The following is a 6,427-nucleotide window of genomic DNA, read 5'->3' on the forward strand; positions in this document are numbered from 1 at the left end:
TATTGAAGGGGTTCATCTTCTCCCAAAATAATTTAGCCCTTCTGCAATTTACAGCAATAAGTTTTTTGAATGTGGGCTTACTACAAAACCCTCCCCTTTTGGCTTTTATGAAAGCTGTGGGGAACATTAGTTACCTTGCCCTGTCACCCTCTGTAGTGTTAAATATAATAGCAATGGTTTAATGTAATAAAACATAGTAGGGAAGATTGCTGAGACTTGAATATAATCAATTTGTTCCAATTCTGGTTTAGGTGAAAATTTATTGCTAAATAGCCTTTTCAAGAGCTGCTTTGGTTATTTAATATTGATCTCAAAATGATTAAAAAGTGGAACAATATTGATTTTTAAATAAAAAAGTCCTTATAATGAGAGTCAGAACCAGATTGCAAAAATTTTAGATGTTAGAAGTGGACTTTAATGGTCTCCATTAGCTCCTAGGATTGAATTCACAAGCTAAATAGTTCTTTCGCTGAGGTTGTAAATTTTAACAAGTTAATAACGTACAATTTGTTAACTGTGGAACAAAAGACATGTATATAAATATTGATATAATTAAAAAATCATGTAATATAGCTAGATTCAACAATAGACACCAAGGATTTAGGTCTAAAATTACTATCTCACCACCAAATCATAGAAAACTGCTTAAGGTTGGTGATGGGCATACAATAACTCCTATTAGTCAATGTTTCCTGAGTTATTTTCTGGTCCTCTCCATGCCCTGATTTCCCTTAAGCTACAACTGCCTTTAAGCTTGATGTTTCAAAATCATTTCACATTGCTTAGGGAGTGAGATTAAAGAACTTCTGATACCTTGTTGATTGAAGCTCAAAAATAGATAAATTTTCTAGATGAAAATTTATTTTATTAGTAAATTAGTCTGCTTTAAATAAAAATGTTTCTGAAATTTCCTTGCTTTTCTCAAAGAAGCGGATTTTTTTCAGTATCACTTTTGGTACCTCTGCTCTATTTAAAATAAAGACCCTCTTCATATAGAGCATGTTTGTACAACATTCCAAACACTTGTGCTTGTCTATTTCCCCTATAAAAGCAGCTTCATTCTATGACTAAAGAATCTTTTTTTTTTTTTTTAAGGAATAAAGTCTTTATTGGGCTTAGACCAGGAGTCCGTGGGTCTTGAGGACCTCTGTGCATTTGTCAATTTTCTTCTCCATGTTCTTTTCAGCCTGTTTCCATTGCCTCATGGTGCTGCTTTTTCTTTTGGTAGTGGATCTTAGCCTTCTCCTTCCTCTTTTCCTCCAGGATTGCCATCACTGCCTGGTACTTCCAGCCAACTTCATGTGCCAGGCGCCCTAGGTTGGCAAACTTTCTTGTAGGCTTCAGACATACAACCCTGAGGGCAGCAGGAACCACCATCCATTTTTTTCTTGTTGTAGGGTGGTGGGATCCCATCAAACACCTTAAGGTAGTCCAGGGAAGCCTGGCCAAGCTTGGTCTTGTGGGGCAGCATGCCTCTCACTGTGCGCCAGAAAATATGGCTTGGGGCCCAGAAATGGTAGGGGCCATGGGATGGGTTGGTGTTCATCCATTTGCAGAGGAAGGCCAGGTACTTTAACTTGTTTCTGTAAAAATTGCCAGAGATGTTGATGCCCTCACAACACACAACTACCACCTTCAGGCCCAGCAGTACCTGTTTGGCCACAATGGCCGCCAGGCGGCCTAGGAGATGGCCTCTGCCATCTAGCACCAGGACCTGCTCCTCCGCCATCTTTGGCAGCTGCCTGGGAAAAGCATGACTAAAGAATCTTGAATAGTATATTGTGTTTTATTTTTATTTTTGCCTTATATAAACATTGAGTTCTTTCCTTGGGAACTAGTATGTGAATGTTGTTCTGCTCTCTATTCTTAGCTACAATCCTCCATTCCCATAGCTGTCATTCAGAACCATATTTTTGAAAAACATTCTGGTAGTAGCCAAATATACAACTCTTTACCTTTCACTGGATCTTTAACTTATAACAAATTCTACAACTACCCTAGAAATGACAACAAAGGAAATCTATCTAAAAATTTGTTTCATCATTTTATAATCCAACTCTCATTTCTTTGTATGATTTCTGTAACCCTTGCTGAATTCCTAATTTTTTTTTTCCAAAGTAGCCATTGGTTTAAAACAAATCTTTGTTTGCCACACTCCTAAATTTCAGTACCAGTGGTAAACTCCACCAGTAGAAATTTAGTTTCCATTTAAAATTATCATCTCTGTATAGTTATACAGATTAATGTGACATTCATATTCAATTTGCTTTATATAAATGGGTTAACTATAAATAAGATGAAGATAGAATATCAGCAAAGAAAGTAAAATAAGATAGTAATTTTATAATTTAATTTTACATAATCTTTACTAAACATCTGGATCAAGCTTCACCTTCCACCTGAGGCAAGGAATATTTACATCATATCTTTGAGCTGTGTGTTATGTTAGCTATAAAGTGTTTGAAAGAGGAAAGTAATTCAACTGGAAGCTTTACTTTCTCTGTTGGTAATGAAATTGGCCATGCTCAATGTTCCAGTTTGAAAGGACAACAGCATTGGTAATCTCTAATTGCTAATTGACATTTCATCACAAGTTCCAACATCCTGGCCATCCATTGTTACTAACTCATATGGTCTACCTTTTTGTTTTCAAAAGGATTTTATTCTTAAGTTCTTTAAGTTTGAAAGCAAAATACATTTGGCTTTGTTCAAAGGTATTTGAAGGGGTACATTATTATTTGAGGCTTCATATCTTATTGCCATCTATCTTTCTGTTACATATACTAAGCAAATTCCTGCAGGTCTAAATCTGGGGCTGTATACACATGTCTAATATCATTCCATTTGTTAATATTATGTTCAATAAATATTAACTTAAAATTTCAATAGCAATAATGGTGAATATAATTTGAAGTGACTGCCAATCTAATAGCAAACATTTTACTATTCCCTTCTTTAGTCTTCTTTTGTCAACACCATATGCTGCAGTAAAACTGTTCCAAGTTAGCATGGTATTACACATTTTATTAAGTGGATTTTGATTTAAAGGACACCCTGAGAAAGACTACAGATCAGAGGAATCATTCACAATGACAGGAGATTATTTAAATGGATGTTATGATTAGGAAGTACATTGACAAGGAGACCAGAATATAAAAGATAGGAGACTAACAAAATCTACTATATAAAAGTCATTCATTCAAAGATCAGGAAGTTTTATTTTGTTTTTAGGGATTATTATAGAGTACAAATTGAAAGGAATCAGAAGAAAAAAAAGTTAAGAAATCCTCATGTTTATCTTACTGCTTCTCAAGAACATGAGAAATTTTGGCAGTATTTGAAGCCAGGGTTTTAAGGAGATATTAATTAGTCCATGAAGTTGCTTGTCCCAGATCCAAGTAGCTGGAAGGCCCTATGAGTCAGCCCTGCTCTCTCAGGCCCGGCATCACTACTGCAGAGAAAAGTTGTGCTCCAAATCACTCATGCTATTGCTAATGGTGCCAGCCTCTTCTCTGTGGAGCCATTTTTTATACATTTTGCTCAAATAAAATGTTTTTGTTTATGGGAAGAATGTTGCCTAGGAGTGATTCAGCAGCAGTAGAATGACAGTCACATTAATGCCTTAGAAATTAAGGCAGAGTCAGACACTCTAATTCCAGAGAATCATATCTCTCTCTTTCTCTCTCTCTCTTTTTTAAATATTTATCCACAATGACCTCCATACAAGGATGTGTGTGAGGGGGAATGGGGAAGCAGTAAGAATTTTTAAGGGGATAGAAGAGTGTAGGAAAGTGAAAAAGGAAGCCTCAAGTAGATATTGCTAGGGCCCTACCTATATTTGCTCAGCTCTCTTAGTGCTGAATCTCCAACTGTCAGCACCTGAATTTCTTTGCCTGAGAACTTTCTTGGGTATTTAGAGACTTCTTTGTCCACCTTGTGACAAGCTTCAGGTGCCTTGGAGTCTTCTTCACCCCTGCCACATACCAGATATATGACTCTAGATGATGAATAGGAGTTGAAATGTAAGTAGACCAGTTCCTGAGGTGGAATACCTCTAAGCTGTCCATTCTATTTAGTCTTCTACACTTTTATGGTGACCTTATACTATAGTCTGGTGAATGTTCTTGTCAATATAATAACATAATAAGATAGACAACCAAATAATAGGCAAAACTTTCAGAAAGAAAGAATAAGCCAGGCATGTTGGCTCACACCTACAGTACTAGCACTCTGGGAGACTAATGCAGGGGATTGCTTGAATTTAGGAGTTCAAGACCAGCTTCAGCAAGACTTAGACCCCATATCTACAAAAAATAGAAAAACTAGCTGGGCATTCTGGTGGGCATCTGTAGTACCAGCTACTGAGGAGGCTGAGAAGAGAATCCATTGAGCCCAGTGTAGAGATAAGCACCCCATGCTCAGAAATTGTGTTTTACTGGATCATAAAAAAACTTTTACAGGTAAAGAAAACAAGTGAGCAAAATGCTTTTTGTATTTTTGGCTATGGCAGCAGTTCAAGCCAATAGCTAGAAAGGGGGAAATGTAGAGATAAGCACCCCATGCTCAGACATGGCAGTTCGCTTCAATGTGCTCCCTCAAGAGAATGATTCTGAGAAAGATTTCTTCAAAGATCGAGCTTCTGCACCTGCCTATAGATATGCAGATATGCAGAAATATGCAGAAATCCTCTCAAAGAAGAGATCTGGAGAATCAGTCCAGGGTCACAGCTGGAAGCTCGAACACATGTCCCGGGGCATTGGGTTCTGTTCTGTGTCTTCTTCCTTCATTAACATTATAATCTCTAGTATTTGTTTGGGCCAGCAAGAACAAGACAGTCAGTCTCTTTTATGTTCTCACTCTAAACAAAATCAATTGTATATGTGTTCCTCAGCCTTCACACTGAGTTGTAATCTTAATGGTAGCTTCCTAATGTTACTTCACTTCTTTGTATCTGTGTTAAATTCTTACTGAATGTTTGAAAGTATATAAGATAATCAGTAAAGTCAGGCCTGGTCGCTGATCTGAGCGAGTCTCAACCTCTCTTCAAATCAATCATCTCGTCTGCAATTCCTTTTCCCTGTGTCTCCGATCAGAGGCTCCGAGAACACTTTCAGCCCAGGATTTTGAGGTTGCTGTGAGCAATGATGGCACGACATTCTAGTCTGGGGCAACAGAGTGAAGTTCTATCTGTCTCAAAGAAAAGGTAGGGAGTAACTATTATCTACAGATATGTATGTAACAGTCTAAGAAAGTCAACTGAAAACCTTTTAGAATTAAAGAGTTTCATAAAATGTCAGGATAAATATAAATACACAGAAATAAATTATTTGAATACAAACCCGAAAATATTTTTGAAGTTAAAATATTAAATCAATGATGATATCAAATATCATAAAGTCTAAAAGGCACAGTTCTATCAAGAAAATGAAGAATCTCTCTGTGAATAAGACTGAAAATTTACTGAACAGGAGAAAACATTTGAAAAAAATGGAGCAATATGCCATATTGCTGAAAGAGAAAAGCAAATGCTTTAGAAATTATATTTATTAACAAATTTATTTAAAGATTTAACACAATCCCATTCAAAAGTCCTACCTTTATAAATTGATATAAATATTTTAAAGCTTAGCTAAAAAAAGCAAATAGGCAATAACAATGAAGTAATATAGGAAATTCATAAAGGTTTCAAAATTTACCATGAAGTTACAGTAATCAAGGCATTATCAGCAAAAGGAAAGACACAGTAGTATCATTTGCCTTGTTCTTGACCTTAGGGGAAAAAGTTTTTTTTTTTTTTTTAAACCATTAGGTATGATGTTAGGTATAGATTATTTTATAGTATATTTTATAGACTTTTATGCAATTAAGTCTCTCCCCTGGCCCGCTTCCTATGTTGCTTAGAATCAAGGCATTATCAGCAAAAGGAAAGACACAGTAGTAGCATTTGCCTTGTTCTTGACCTTAGGGGAAAAAGTGATTTTTTTTTTTACCATTAGGTATGATGTTAGGTGTAGATTATTTTGTAGATATTTTATAGTCTATTTTATAGACTTTTATCCAGTTAAGTCCCCCCCATTCTTATGTTGCTTAGAGTTTTTGTCATGAATTTGGATTGATTTTTTCCACATGATTTTGTGTCAATTAATATGGTTTTTTTTGTTTAGCCTGCTGATATAGTGGATTACATGGATTGATGTTCTAATAATGAGCCAGCTGTATATACCTGAAATAAATTTGGTCATAGTATATTTTCTAATGCATTGTAGGATTTGGTTTATTTAATGTTTTGTTAAGGCTTTGTGCATCTAAGTATTTGAGAGATTGCTACAGATTACTTCCTTTGTGTTGTCCTTATCTGGTATTGGTAGAATAAAAGTGCTAGTCTCATAAAATGAGTTTGGAATAAGTTTGAAAGTGTCTCCTCTCC

At 35.7% G+C, this 6,427-nt stretch overlaps 1 pseudogene across 1 annotated transcript; it reads right to left on the bottom strand.

Annotated features, from left to right (window-relative positions):
- Window positions 1-1,090: 1,090 nt before the first annotated feature.
- Window positions 1,091-1,733, bottom strand: LOC100959285 (annotated as a pseudogene). Its single transcript, XR_154729.3, has one exon. The product of XR_154729.3 is annotated as a 60S ribosomal protein L13a pseudogene (transcript).
- Window positions 1,734-6,427: the final 4,694 nt, after the last annotated feature.

Source organism: Otolemur garnettii, unplaced genomic scaffold (genome assembly GCF_000181295.1).
Source record: "Otolemur garnettii isolate 467f Iridium unplaced genomic scaffold, OtoGar3 scaffold00192, whole genome shotgun sequence".
Taxonomy (NCBI): domain Eukaryota; kingdom Metazoa; phylum Chordata; class Mammalia; order Primates; family Galagidae; genus Otolemur; species Otolemur garnettii.